Raw genomic sequence first — 16,320 nt, 5'->3', positions numbered from 1 at the left:
GAAATAACAACCCAACGACTTGAACACAAATGTTATAAATACGAATAAAAGAAGATGTGGGGTATACACAAATATAATAGCAACCCAACGACTTGAACAAAAATATTATAGATACGAATAAAAGGAATTTGGGATATACGCCAATGTGATAGCAAACCAACGACTTGAACAAAAATGTTATAGATACGAATAAAAGAAGATGTGGGGTATACGTCAATGAAACAGCAACCCAACGACTTGGACAAAAATATTATAGATACGAATAAAAGAAGCCGTACTAGTATTTATAAATTTACACCAAGATGTCGTTGAAAGGAATGAGGTACTCTGCATTCATCATGCTTTTCAAAAACATATGATCAAAATCCCGAAATACTCATTAAATACTCTCAAGATATTTCATTAATTATTGTTGAGATTTTTTTCATAAAATATTTATTAAACATTTTTACTCATATTGAACTGAAAATATTTCAGTTCTATTTACCGTTTTTGTTTTGATAATCATTTTAATGCAACTAATGTGTGAGCAGAGTGTGTATATTATTTTGTAAAGGTCACTGTATATTTCTCGGCTTGAGGTCAATTCGTTTACCTTGTAGCTATTTAGCCGCAGGTGTGAGTTCGGGCGTATTGCATTTCCGCTAATTTTTCAAAATCCCAATACTACGTTTCCGCAAATTTAAAGTATACGTTTCCGCAATTTGTATTTATTACTTTTCCGCAAATTTACCTGCTAAATTGTAAATTATAAATATTTAAATATTTGAATATCATATATAAGATAAATTATTATTATTTTTTTTTTAATAAAGAAAAGGTTCTGATCTATCTTATATCTACACTATACTAGATATAACTAGTTGACTCTGGTAGGGATTAGTTAAACTTCATTGAGAAACCCAATGAAAATTATTTGTTTTAAAAGTGTTCACCTTATCCGTAGACATAAAAAGGTAATCACACTCAACATTTGATCACACATAAAAATGGACCTAGTACATACAGAAACGAACAGAGGGAAAAAATGCATAATCTACGACGGATTTTCCTATAGATCGTCAAATATTTTGAAGAATGGGGATAAAGTTTACAGGTATGTACATTTCTACAAATATTAACTTTTCTCTGAAAAAAATAATGTAAATATTTGATTTAATGTTGTAGGGGTGTATACAATTAAAAATGGTAGAATTTGTTCATACTTTGCCAAAACGTTAATTTAGTAATCGTAGATAAGCCAAAAATATAGTGACTGAATTATTCGGGTTAGCAAAAAAGCATAATATGAGAAAGATTCCTTGAAAAATAGAAAATACTTTAGAGTTACCTCCCCTTAAAATGCTTATTTGAAAACGTTTACAAAAGCAAACATATAATTCACGCTTTTAAAATATCAATATTTGTAAGTTAAAATTGTATAAATTTGTTCCTTGGAATGAAAAATCATATTTATTATCTGCATTCTTGCATTAAAGTTTGCTAACTTAATTGAAAATATGGACGAAAGACAGTTAACAGACACTCATATCAATCTATTGTCATTGTATATTGCATTAAAAATCTGAATTGATGTATTCTTATTTGTTTTCTCTTTTTGCAGATGTAGTTCCCTTAAAGGTTGCTCAGCATCTATAACAACTGATCCCGAAGGTACTGCTGTTGTGAAAACCAAGAATACCCACAGCCACGATAGAGATATTCCTTAATTATTTGCGGAAAAGTAATAATTTATTTTTTTCCGGAAAAGTAATTTTTTTTCCGGAAAAGTAAGATATTTATTTGCGGAAACGTAAACTTTTTTTTGCGGAAACGTCATGTTTTTTTTCCGGAAAAGTAATGCCAATTTGCGGAAACGTAAAACGCCGGTGAGTTCAAGCGTACACAGGTATGAATGTTGTTATTTATTGACTCAAGCAAAGTACGGGAAAATATTCTAATTCTCAACGAAGAAACTTCAACAGAGATAGAAAGAATAAGCAGAAAACTGTGCTATTGCCTTCATTGTGGAAGAACATTATTACACAAAAGAATATCAGTATCAAGGCAGTTTGAAGCAAACTTGAGACCCCGAGTGCAATCACGGTCTAAATAACTAATAATTTTAACCCAAAAAAAATAAACAAAAAAGTTAGTTAATTATCAAACATATATCTTAAAAGAAAACGTAAGAGGGAACATACATGGAGAAAGTAACACAAAAAGGAAAATTCAATATTTTAGATTTTAAAAAGCCTAAATTGGTAATGTTTAAGATTAAATATTTTAGATTTTATAAAAGTTCTATGATTCCTTTAATCCACTTGGACTTACTGAGCTGAAGAACAAATTGTATAATATATAAATATATTGATATAAATTCTGCATGTTCTGTACAGTAAAATAACAATTAATATTAATTTTAGTGGTGTACATAGTAACGATGAATGCCAGACCATCAAATAGTAATCTATATTTTCATTAATCCTTTTATTTATTTTTTTTGTCAAGAAATAAATAAACTCAACTGTGTCCTTTTACATTTTACTATTAAATCTATTCCACTCCTTTAAATCTGTGCGTTTTAAGATATCTTGACTAACAATATTTCAAAGTTATGCTTAATGTACATAAAATAGTAGGTATAAATATTTTTATGATAGATTTTACATTACTACATGATTTTAGGACAACAATATTTCTGTAAGGATTGTATATGTTACAGGCATTTTGTAAAATGACTGAATTTCCAGGCAATTCATAAAATGCCTAAACTTGACAGGCATTATACAAAATGACTAAAAATACCTAGTCATTTTGTAAAATGACTGAAATTTTAAAGCAAAATTCAACAAATTGCCTGTTCAGTTTCAGGCAATTTGTAAAAGAAGGATATCATTAACGAAAGTGAACAAAAAACATGATATATTGCAAAGAAAATCACTAATGGTTCCGTAGAATTAATTTATTTTTCAAAAACCATTTGGGAAGGTTTGTTTGTCATGTGATATGTTCTTTTAAGTGAAACTACGTAAGTACGCTCTTTTTAATTCAGATACCAGTAGTGAATTTATGATTATTTTGTCAAAATTTGCAGAAATACAAATTGTTCTGTCAGTAGAACAAAATTTACAATAGAATTCTTAGAAATTCTAGATTCAAAACAGTAAAACGAAAGATTTGTTGACATTTTTTTTTTAATTGACTGATTGCTGTTTGTTCGCTTTCAGTTGCAAAAAATGTCATGCATTTTTAAGACGTGAACAATTTGGTTATAATTTGTATGGGTTATTTCTGTAGGGGATTGATCTGGATAAGGGACATAAATTTAGACTGCCGCTTGCAATTGAAGTGAAGGTATTTTTCATAGGGATAGAAAATTTCACCTGCAGATCGCCCATAAATAAGAATAGAAAAATGTACAGTTCTTAACGTGCTAAAAGTGTTGCATTTAAATACAATATGGCAATATATTTAATGTTCCCTTCCAGAAATAATGAGAGTTTTAAATTCGTACATCCACATCGAAACAAACTTCTCTCTAGAATATGGGTTTTGTCATACAATGCTGTGTTTTGTTGTGATACAAATATATGGTTGGCAGTGTCATCGGATACATTTTTCAATCAAGATAGCCTATTGCAAACTTTAGCTACGTTTAAATTTATGTGGTCCAGTATATGAAGTGGAGAATTTTTTTGTAAAAGATAATCAGAAAATTTAAATTGAATACAAAGGGCAATAACTCCATGAGAGGTCTATTGTCAATTGTTGTCATATTGTCTTATTTGTAGATTGTAATTTTCTGAACGTAAATGCTGTTTACATTTTATCTCTTTAAACATACGATCATATGAAAGATAATAACCAAAACTGCAAAATTTCCTTAAAACTGCATTCAAAAGACAAATGACAGTGCTTTAACAGGATAAGCGTCTCCTGCGAAAGACGCATTACAGCTCATGGACATTGGGCCGTAGTGACAGTCCGACGCGTCGATAGTCCGACAGTTCGATGGTCCGACGGTTCGATGATCCGACAGTTCGTTAGTCCGACAGTTTAGTGGTATATCTACTTCATATGTATGTGAGTCGGAAGTCATGCACCGGATTTGAGTACTGCTTAGGCAGCAACCATTTGATTTTCTGGGGGGGGGGGGGGGGGGAGGGGCTATGTTTTTTTTTCTGTACAAACTTTTTTTTTCACCTGTGGCGAAAAACAATCTATTTTTTTCGCGACAAGTCGAAAACTATTTTTTTCTTTCAATCTTAGCATTACATATAGTGGCAGCAGAGGGTGAAACAAACAATTCTTTTTTTCTCAGAATCAAAAACAAATTATTTTTTTCTCCAAAAACTGGAAACAAACTTTTTTTTCCAAAAAAAACCATAGCCCCCCCCCCCCCCCCCCCCCACCCAGAAAATCAAATGGTTGCTGCCTTATATATGATGAAAGAATCATGAACTGATCAAAAGTAAAAAGATCCTACCTACCAACTGGAGTAATAGCTGAACATGACTTCCAGTCACTTGTGTGTGTTTTTTAGGCCTCCATAAGTCAGCTCTGGTCACACATGACTGTATTTGTAAATCCCTTTTGTTCCGACGTTGGAAAGTTCCGTGCGGAAAGAACTAACTAGCCAAAAAGTTTCTTTGTTCTTCCCCTGGTTTAAAAGTTCCACCGGAACAAAGTGACTAGTTGAAAAGTTCCAACGGAACATATCAACCAGTTAGAAAGTTCCTTTTTGCCAAATTAGCCAAAACCGGAACTAACAAACTAGCCCAAAAGTTCCAACGGAACTTATCAACTTGTCACGAAGTTCCATTTGGAGAATGATGCAAAATAAGTTCTAATTTATTGTTGTACATTAATCTGAAATTGATTTTTTTAAAAGTACCCACATGAGGAAGGGGTGGCATTATTCTTCCCTCTCTTGAGGGTACTATGAATAAATTTGCATGATAATGCAACTTATTTCGTTTTATGTGAGCTCTAGGAAATACAACTTAAGTTTTGCTAACTAGTTGTTCTGTTCCGCTACCAGAACTATTCAACTAGCTATATTGTTCCGGGACTTTTCAACTAGCTACTTTTTTCCGGAACTTTTCGACTGCACTCGGAATAAAACAAATAGTTAGAAAGTTCCATTGGAACGAAATAACTAGTCGAAAAGTTCTGCCGGAACATAGTAACTGACGGAACATAGTGGCTGTTATATTTTCACGTATTCACAGTACTCATTTGACTGACTAGTGACGTTTCCTGGCTTACACATGCTGCACTATTTCATTTTTAAGATGATTTTTTCTTATATGTTCACGACATCATTTGTAAGCCAGAGTTAAAATTGGCTCTTTGGTTTCAGACGGCAAAATCTTTAATTTATTTCCTAAACGGTCAAATATTACTAATTAAGTTCACTGTGGCAGCCATCTTGATCGGCGGTCGGGAACATTGGACTCATATCTGAAACAGGACCACCCAAGGACAATTGCTGGTTCCATTTTGCAAAGTTGTTTAAGACAATAAAATATGTAAGTGAATTTCTCATAGGGTCCTATGTTGAACTAAGTTTGACTGTGGCGGCTTTCTTGTTCGCAGGTTGAGGATGTTGGGAAATATTTTTGAAAGTCCCGGGACCACCTAAGGACCATTCAACCAAAGTTTCGTCCCGATGGCACCACTGGCTCCAGACAAGAAGATCTTTATGTGAATTTCCATAGGATCCTATGTTTAGCTAAAATCAGCTGTAGCGGACATCTTGGTCGGAGATCGGTTAAGTCGGACATAGTTTTCGGAAGGGGACCACCCAAGGACCATTCTACTTAAGTTTGGTCTCAAATAACTCAGTGGTTTCATACGAAAAGATATTAAGGTGACGTTCCCATAGGGTCCTATCTTAAACTAAGTACGGCTGTGGCAGCCATCTTGTTTTGAGTTTGGGGACGCTGAACATAATTCTAAAGGGGACCAGCCAAGGGCCATTGCTGCAAAGTTTGGTTCAAATTGACCCAGTGGTTTCAGAGGAGAAGATCTATAAGTAAAATGTTGACAGACGGACGACGGACGCCAAGTGTTGACAAAAGCTCACATGATCTTTTAGGTCAAGTGAGCTAAAAAAAAAAAAAAAAAAAAAGGCCCACGTGTAAAACAATTTAGACCAAAAAAAACAATAAACGGGAAAAGTGTGAAATTAAAGCATCAAACCAAAACCACTGCAGGGTTACACGTTTTTTTCTGGATCCAAGTTTTCAGTAAACAGTGGTGAAATAGCACGATAAAAATCAGTTGAAAACGACCAAAATTATCACTTTGATACTTGCCACAAAAAAATTAACAATATAAAATTGTATCAAAGAAGTTGTTAAGAGTTATACAATAATACATTAACTGTACCAATTTAGTCCGCTTTCTGGAGTACTGTATTCGATTTCCTGGTAACTTTAATAAGTATCTACCAAAGATTTGTTTTAAAAAAGAAATTATATTTTTATAGAAAAGATATTGAACGCATTTTGATGTAAGTTTAAAACCGACCAAAAGCGGAAGTTAGGTCTGTCGCGTCTCGAAAGCCAGGTAGAACGTCTTGTGCCTGTGATTAGTCTATATTATATATATGGTTTTATATGTCGGACAATCGGACCGTCGGACTATAGAACTGTCGGACTATTAAACCGTCGGATCATTGAACAGTCGGACTATAGAACTTTCGGACTGTCGAGCGGACCCCGTCCTGGGGCCATTAGGACATATCCAATTTAGTCCGTGAAAAGCTATAAGCCAAAAGATACAACTCAAACTAAATTAAATCATGATATAATGTACTTTGATTTTTGAAACCTAGAAAAAAGAAGATATTCATGTGTGACGTGTGTGCTTATTGCGAACCACAATGATGTCGAAAGTTAAGTGTTTGTCAGTAAAGGTAATGAAACAGCAACATATATCAGGTTTCAGGTTTCTCAAACTTTGGTTGAAGTGCTAAAACCTTATTTTACAGCAAACAATGTATTTACAAAATATTGTGAAACAGTTCTGTCATCCAAACATTTTGAGAAATGATAAATAATTGTAGAGTTTTTTGGAATAATTCAGTAAAGCTTATTCTTGATTATTTAAACTCTTCTTCTTTAATTCAGTAATTATCATAAATAAAATAAAACTGCTCGGATGTTCAAAGTTTTCAATTGTGTTTTTTTTTTAACATTTGATTCTTTAAAAACAATTTCAGGCATTTGTAAAATGCCTTTCAATTATTCCAGGCATTTTGTAAAATGCCTAGAAAAATTAGTCATTATGAATAATGACGGAATCTTGCAGGCATTTTAGAAAATGCCTAAAATTTTCAGGCATTCTCCAAAATGCCAAAATTTAGAAAATGCCTGTAACATATATATTCTAATTTAGTCTGTTCCATGTTTTTAAACAATATTAAATACAAATAAGGGCTTTTTTTTACCGTGTGACACGGGTGCTCCGTTGCGGAGGAATTTACCTAGAGAAGAAGTTTGGTATTTCAGTTGACTGGACAATTTTTTTATTATTTTTTGTTGTTGTCAAGGAATAATACAATATCAATGATAATAAATCGTCGACGTGTAAATATTCAGTTGTAACTTTCTGAAATGAAAGGATGATTTAATAGGGACTCTTATTTTTTTATTGTTTCATATCTCTGACTTATCATGACAAACTGTAGTATACAGTCATATGTTCTTATGTTTTCATTTAGGAAATGCCATGTCCTCCTCTTTTGAGTATCAATATTTTCCAATGGTTTTAGACTTGGTGTTTATTTTCAATATTTGCTGGTTGTGTAATGGAGATTTCAGTAGTCAAGTTTATAGGTCTCGCTACAAATTATCATTTTCATGAATTCAGTCGAATCTTTGTTTCCCACACAAAGATTGTTTTTTATTCAATACAAAAATCATATAATAAACCTGTTCAAAGGAAAATTTAAGAAAAAAATAAAACATTTCTGTTTTCATTCCAATTTTTTTTATTAGTTTATTAGTTGTTACTTTATCATATGGATTAAAAATCATTCGGCAAAAAAATCAATTCGTTTTGGCTCCACATGACTTTCAAAATTAATATACCATTAAAAAAGCTCCAAATTATCTCCCTTTGGTGCAAAAATGACATTTTTTGGCATTAAAATTGAAATATCTTGTTTAAATCATCAGTGACCTATATTTTTTATTATTATTCTTTTATAAGCTGTACTTAAACTAACCTATAGCAAAATTTGGGTGATTTCTGTAATTTAGTTCTTTTTTTATTTCGATATTACCCTATTTTCTCCTATTACGTGTATTAGTACAACAGAAAAAAAGTAATTTTACAAAAATGTATGCTTCTTTCAAAGGCCGATTGTGAGCTTTAATGAACCGTGACCCCACTTTTTTATTTTAGTTTTGTATTAAAAATAAGATAAAGTTTATTTATAGAAAAATATAGGGAAATCCCACATTAGAAGAAGAATTCGGTTTAAATCCGCGAGCCCCCTTAATATTGATACATAGTCAAACAAGTTATTATAAATTATATTACAAACGTCGTTTAGAGTTGGTACTCCAGACGTGTCAGATAAGTCAGATATTTTTTGGAAGTGTATATGTATTTGATTGTTTAACTGCAACAGGTGCTAAAGGACGATGCTTTATGATTATGCGCACCGCTAAGATCTAGAACTCAGAAAGTTTCTTCATAACTGATACAGAGAAACAAACATAGCACAAGAACTGTGGTATTCATGCAGTCCTCAATGTAAATGCAACAGAGGGGAAAGCCATAGCATCCAATATATTTAAAAAAATAATATACCTTGGAATTTACGCGACTTTCATACACATTTAAGTGAGATGTTTAGCTGGATATAAAACCAGGTTTAATCCAACATTTTCTAAATGGGAAAATGCCTGTACCAAGTCAGGACAGTTGATGTGTTTCAACTTTTGATAATGCCATAATTATGTAAACATGGTTAAGGGCTATTTTGTTTTGCATTTTCTTTCAGAGTTCGGTATTTTTGTTATTTTTCTTTTTGCTAATAGCAGTAATAAATGGATTTCTTCTGTTTTCGTTAGGCATGTCAGTTTATCCCTTCAGACACTATTTAGAAAAAGATTTTTTGTTGTTTCTTGAAATATAGATGAATTCGATCATAATCAAATGTATCACACCTGAAACAGAAAATGATATTCATCATCCACATCTCCAGAGTTACATCGAGTATAATTTCTGATATTTAAGAGAGCACCCTGATACATTACGGATTCAATTGTACTTTAACTTCACTTTCAGGCATAGTGATAAGACTTTTTTTAGACAAGAACTTGCAGTCGTCCGATATTCAGTACTACATGTATCAGTACTTTGATTATGTATAGTTTCATTCTTCTAGCACATTCAGATAGAATATATACTACCCAGTTGATAAAATATTTTGAGCTTGCGTTTCTTTCATAATTTCCATGGTATAGGGATATTGCTTTCATTGAATAAATGTTTATTATTATAAAAGTTGAAATACGAAAAAAAAATTAGAGACAGAAGGCATTTAGGGATAATAAACCAGATCGTGTCCTTAGAACACGGGTGTCCCATCCGCACTCTCATTTTCTATGTTCATAGGACCGTGAAAATGGAATAAAACCTATTATTTGGCATTAAAATTAGGAAGATCATATCATAGGAAACATGTGTTCTAAGTTTCAAGTTGATTGGACTTCAACTTCAACTCAAACTATCTCGACCAAAATCTTTAACATGAAGCGGAACAGATGGACGAACGGACGTACAGACAAGAAAACATAATGCCCATAAATGGTGCATAAAAAATAAACATAATCATTAGTCGCAGAAAAATCATCTTCGCTAGCCAAGGACAAAAGAGAGACCAAAGATACCAGAGGGACAGTCAAACTCATAAATCGAAAATAAACTGACAACGCCATGGCTAAAAATGAATAAGACAAACAGAAAAACAATAGTACACATGACAAAACATAGAAAACTAAAGAATAAGCAACACGAACCCCATCAAAAAACTAGGGGTGATCTCAGGTGCTCCGGAAGGGTCAGCAGATCCTGCTCCACATGTGGCACCCGTCGTGTAGCTCATGTTAGAACACCTCCGGTAAATAGTCTAACTCGGTAGGTCACATTCATGAAAGGAAAGGGGATTGTAGTTACGTCGTAAGGAACCTATCCGATATATCATCTGTGAAACGGTTATTCCGTAACGGTCAACCGACTCGTGATGGCGTCCGTAAAATTAACGAAGGGATGATTTCAACTTCACCATTTAGAACTCTTGGTTTAATAGCTTCTTTGTGAGCAGCAACCCTCTATCAAGGAAATCATGATAGGAAATACAAGCACGGGAATATCGCATCAATTGGGAGATATATACCCCGTATGTAAGTACTGCTGGAATGTTGCTACCCAGAAATGGAAAGTTCACAATCGGAAGCTGAAATCATCTCTTTTGTCGTAAAGTTTTGTTTTCAACGGCCCTTATTGTCACTTTCTAGATGCAAGTCAAGATATGAGGCCGACTTAACCGTATATGTTGTATCCTTAATCTTTAGTTAGATGGTATAGATGAATTCAACATAGTCAAATTTTCGATCCATTCCCCTCCTATTTAGCATTATACCCACAAATGTTAGTTAAAACTGCAAAGGGTGGAGTGAAGGGGACTGGGTCATAACCCTTGGCTATCAAAGAAGAAAAACACGATGAAAAAACAAGCAAAAATCCATGTCAGTCACTACATAGAAAACTAAAGACTGAGCAATATATATATGCTTTACGCATGTAAGATACCGACCCACAATATATAAAATGGGTATATTTTTTTATTTTTTTTTTATTTTGTAAATAAATGTCGCTCGGTAAATCTTACGCGTTATCCATTAGTTAATAATCACCGAGCTAACATCCCTACTCTTTTATACAGGATGCATGTGTAACTATATTTATAATGATCACATTAACCTATAAAGGCAACAGTAGTATACGCGGCTGTTCGAAATTCGTAAATCGATTGAGAAAAAAACAGATACGGGTAAAAAACTAAAACTTAGGGAAACACATCAAATATAAGAGGAGAACTACGACACAACAAAAACCTAACATTAAAATGTAACACACACAGAAACGAACTATAATTTAACAATGGTCATTTTCAGACCTATAACATACCAGATTGGCTTGCCCATGGTGGGTTCTTTGGAGTCGCAAACTGTGACATGGCTAGCTTTCTGGAAAACAGAAAAATACATTCATTACTGGAATATAAACTTGATAAACTTAGACAAATTAATTATCTTTCAAAGTCCAATGGAAAAATATGGCTGTTGCAGAAAAGTGTCACACCAAAAATTAAAATAACCGTTCAAGACGTATATCATTTGAACTAGTGTTTCATCTTCCTCTTCAAAGAGAATAAGAATGCCATTTCTCGCCAAGCATTAGACGCCAAGTTTTTTTAAACTTCATTTCGTTCTTCATTTGTCATATCTCAATTTTTAGCTATCGTTGCAATCCAAAGGAGTAAACATGAGAGCCGTGGTGTAGGGGGAAATAAAGGCAACAGTAGTATACCGCTGTTCAAAACTCGTAAATCTATGGACAAAAACAAAATCGGGGTAACAAACCAAAACTGATGGAAACGCATTAAATATAAGAGGAGAACAACGACACAACATTATAATGTAACACACACAGAAACGGACTAAGCATTAGACAAAATCCGACGAGAATAACAAATATATCATCAAAACCAAATACATAAATTTGGGATAGAAAATTACCGTGACACGTCTCATAGTAATGTGAATTCACACTAAAATATAAGAGAAAACAAACAACACAACGTAACAATGTTACACACACAGAAACGAACTATGATATAACAATGGCCATTTTCCTGACTTGGTACAGGACATTTTTAAAGAAAAAAATGGTGGGTTGAACCTGGTTTTGTGGCATGCCAAACCTCGCACTTTAAAGGCAATGTTAAATATAACATTAAAATAACAACATAATATTACAGGACTACAATACAAATAAATAGGAGAACTTATTAGGCAAAGAAACACATGAATAATAGATAACAAAAGGCATCAGGTTTAACATTCAATATGCCAAAAAACGCGCCTCGTCCACACAAGACTTACCAGTGACGCCCAGATATAAAAGTTCGAAAGTCAAAAAAAGGTACAAAATTGTACAGCACTGAGGATTAAAAGTTGTAAAAGGTAGTGCCAAATACGGCTAGGGCTTTCTGCTTGTAATAAGAAGCGCATCGGACAACTAACACAAAGGTTCCTGGTTCGATCCCCGTTCCGAGGAGAAAATTTCATGTTTGGCTCTCCAATGACACCATTTTCGAGTATGGTTTTGAGAAACGATGATAGTCCGTCCGTCGGATGGAGACGATAAATGGCTGACCCGTGTTAAGAGAGAGCCATATCTTTTGCACATGAAAGACACCCTTGTAGATTTAGAAAAAGAGCATGCTAATGTCGCTACAATAAGACAGCACTCGCACCTCCAAAGTCGAAATAGATTATTATAAGTCGCAATAACTTTTTCCAATCCACTTTAAAGGAAATACGTTTAAACTAAATGGAGTAGATGTTTATTGTTAATTTCAGATTTTCGTACCCTCACATTATTAAGTTCCTGTAATGTTTTGATGTCATAGTTGAAAAAATATTTGACGCCCTAATGGACAAGTGATTGTTGTATGACGTCAATAGTTCAGAGGCACAGAATCATGGGTCTGATTGTTGTATGGCATCAATAGTTCAGAGGCACAGAATCATGGGTCAAGAGAAGAAGATTTCAAAATGGGTTCAAATAGGAAAACGTCCTCGTAACTAATGCAGAGAAACAAACATAATGTTAAAAAAAGTTCAATAGTATTACTACTGAACGAATAGTATAAACTTCTCAAGATATACTGCAGTTATCTATTTTTAAAATGTGTCGGTTTTCCTTCTGCAACAGAAACCAAGATACGGTGCTCTAGGAACTGTGGTATTTACACATTCCTTACTGTACATATACAACAGAGAGGAAAAAAACATACCGTTACAAACATTTTTATAAATAATTTATCTTGAAATTTTACGCGACTGTCATACAAGTGAGAGGTTTAGATGCCATAACACCAGGTTTAATCCACAAATTTTCGAATAGGAAAATTCCTGTACTAATCAGAAATATGACAGTTGTTTTTTTCATTCGTTTGATGTTTTTTTTGCCTTATGTAAAGGTGCTTTCCGATTTAAATTGTCTTTAGAGTTCGGTATTTTAGTTATTTATTTTTTGCCAATAGCAGTGAAAATTAGATTATCTTCTGTTTTCATAAGGCAGTTTATCTCTTGAGACAATATTTAGAAAAAATGTAACTTTTAGCTGTTTCTTGAAATATAGTTGAATTCGATCATAACCAAAAATAAAATTGGTTTTCATAGGTTGTAAGAATTACCACGATGACGCCTAAATAAACCAATTCATCACATTAACATATTTTTTTCTCTTTCCAATGTACACAACATCAAGAAGTTCCCTTCATATTGATATATATTTGAAATTTTAATTTGTGTAACTAACAGGAACGTACGTTTTCACTTTTTCAATGTATCGCCAAATTGAAATATATCCTGTTACTAACATTGCAAAATTTAATTAAAATATAGATCTCTGATTTTGGTATATTTTTTCTCTGACGAAAGTTACGATAAATCTAAATTTCAATTGGATTGTATTATCAGATTATTACATGGCATTTTTCATATCGCATGTATTATCAGCCCTAGGTTCAATATCAGCCCAAGAGCCGCATGGCTCGAGGGCTGATATTGACAGAGGGCTGATAATACATGCGATATGAAAAATGACATGTTATGATCTTTTTATCATATGCTTCAACAGTAGAGAAAAATAACAGATTCATATATTGATCCTTTTACGTGGTTCCCGAAGTTTAAAGAGTAAAAAAGTTCACGGCCGTCGGGCCAAAAATTTGATACATTCAATATGAAAATCTTTCCGAGTAACATATGCCTCAACAGAGAGAGAGAAAAAATAATTTTAATATGGACGAATCGACAAAAAAATAATTCAACAAGATACATAATGATCATTGTTTGGAAAAGTCAACTTTTTAAAGAAACTTTCTAAACTATGTTTCAGAAAAACTTAAAAAATGCATTTAGAATCATATTCAAAACAGTGTGGTCCTGGCCATTGATTGACGACCTAAATTAGCCCATTGACTGTGACAGATTAGGTGAACGTTTGTCGGTTACAATCACTGCTCACTATGTACTTGTTAAAGACCCTGAATCTGTGGGGTCACCAAAGGTTCTCAACACCTAAATAAAGCAATTCGAAAAACGAATCCGGAATAATACGATGTGTTGATTTATATCAATAATATAAATCAAACATTAAGGTTATTCCTGAATAATTTTTCGAATTATTTTATTATTAAAGGCGTTAAGAACCTTTGGTGACCCCACAGTTTAAATTCTATAATAAGTAAGAAGTGAGCAATGGTCGTTACAGACAAACGTTCACCTAATCTGTCCCAGTCAATGGGATAATTTAGGTCGTCAATCAATGGCCAGGACCACACTGTTTTGCATATGATTCTATTAAATAATTGTTTGTTTTTTGTTTTTTTGTTTTTTTGTTTATTATTTTAAACAATATACTTTCCAGTATCCAAAAAATTGTTTTGTACACTGCTTTGTAATGTTTTTCACTGAAAACGTAGCATTGAGGTGTATTTTCCGGAATTAGCCGAGTATTACCGGAATGCCATGTGATAACGTTACGGAAAGGCATGTGATAACAATCGAAGCATGTGATAAACTTTTCATATCAGCCCGCTAAGCACCAATTCGAAAAATATGGAATTTACGTCAATTTAATGCTATTATCATACGGTAAAATTAATATGTTATTTAGTCTAAGTATATGATAAAATTGTTTATCCTGTTTCCAGTAGCAGTATTACAAACAGTGGTTGCTAAAATGAAAATCTCAGCTTGTTGTAACCTTTTAATCAGTTCATTAAATGTTTTAAAAAAAAATTATGATTATTTACTATTTTAAGATGATTCAGTAAATTTAGAAATAATCTATCCTGTTACTTTAACTGTTACAATATAGACAATATATACAATGTATTTATGAATGATGATATGAAACAACTATTCTTTTTATATTATTGATAATGTTTTTTTTCTTTTGTTGTCTTGTTTTTCCAATCGAAATAAAATCCATATCTGTATTAACTAGTCTGCTCGTGCACATGAGAATAACAGAATCAGAGACACGGAATCTTAAGACACAGAAATTAACAACTAATTTTTTTTTTTTTTTTTTTTCTATGGTCGGGTTGTTGTCTCTTTGGCACATTCCCCATTTCCATTCTCAATTTTATCCATATTTTTATTAGTTTTTTTTTCTTTTCAAAACATAATAGCACATTGTACAAGCAAGCTATTGCTTTCATTCCTAAATGTTGGTAACGAAATATACATTACACAGGTGGTACGCTCTTATTAATTTACTAAATGTCGTGATTTTTTTTTCTACTGACTGTTTTGCAAGAAACGTGCCGCGTACATTTTTTTTTTTTTTTTGCTACATGTTGCATTATTTGTATAAGACAAATGTGAACATTGGGTTCTAGTAGTAAATGAACTTAATTCTTTAACTTCACGCTCCGCTATATATGGATGTCCTCTGACTAAATAATTCAATATGAATCGCATACATGTCTATCTTATTGACAGTGAATAAAGACTAAACTCGTAGAGTATTGTATATTCTGAATTGATGCATGCTCATATTGAAATGTATTGTTAATCGGAGAGGACTTTATAAGTATGGCTTACTTGTGTCCAATCCATTTTACTTCGAGAAAATAAAATATGTTTAAACCAAATAAAAATACCACAAATATATATACGTTTGCTTTGCATCCATAAATTGACAACAAGTATACAACAAAAACGGTTATTATGACTTTTCTAGATATAAACTTCTCACTTTTATGTATAGTTACATACTACTAGCACCTTCAGATAGAGTATATGTTAGAAATAGATTACCTTGGTCGTATTTGGCACAACCTTTTTGGAATTTGGGGTTCTTAATGCTCTTCAACTTTGTAATTGTTTGGCTTTATAACTATTTTGATCTAAGTGTCACTGTTGAGTCTTATGTAGACGAAACGCGCGTCTGGCGTATTAAATTATAATTCTGGTACCTTTGATTACTATTTCCCAGTTGATACACTATTTT

The sequence above is a fragment of the Mytilus galloprovincialis genome, chromosome 9, assembly GCF_965363235.1.
Source record: "Mytilus galloprovincialis chromosome 9, xbMytGall1.hap1.1, whole genome shotgun sequence".
Lineage (NCBI taxonomy): Eukaryota > Metazoa > Mollusca > Bivalvia > Mytilida > Mytilidae > Mytilus > Mytilus galloprovincialis.
The sequence above is the reverse complement of the archived record's forward strand: the minus strand, read 5'-3'. Positions refer to the sequence as shown.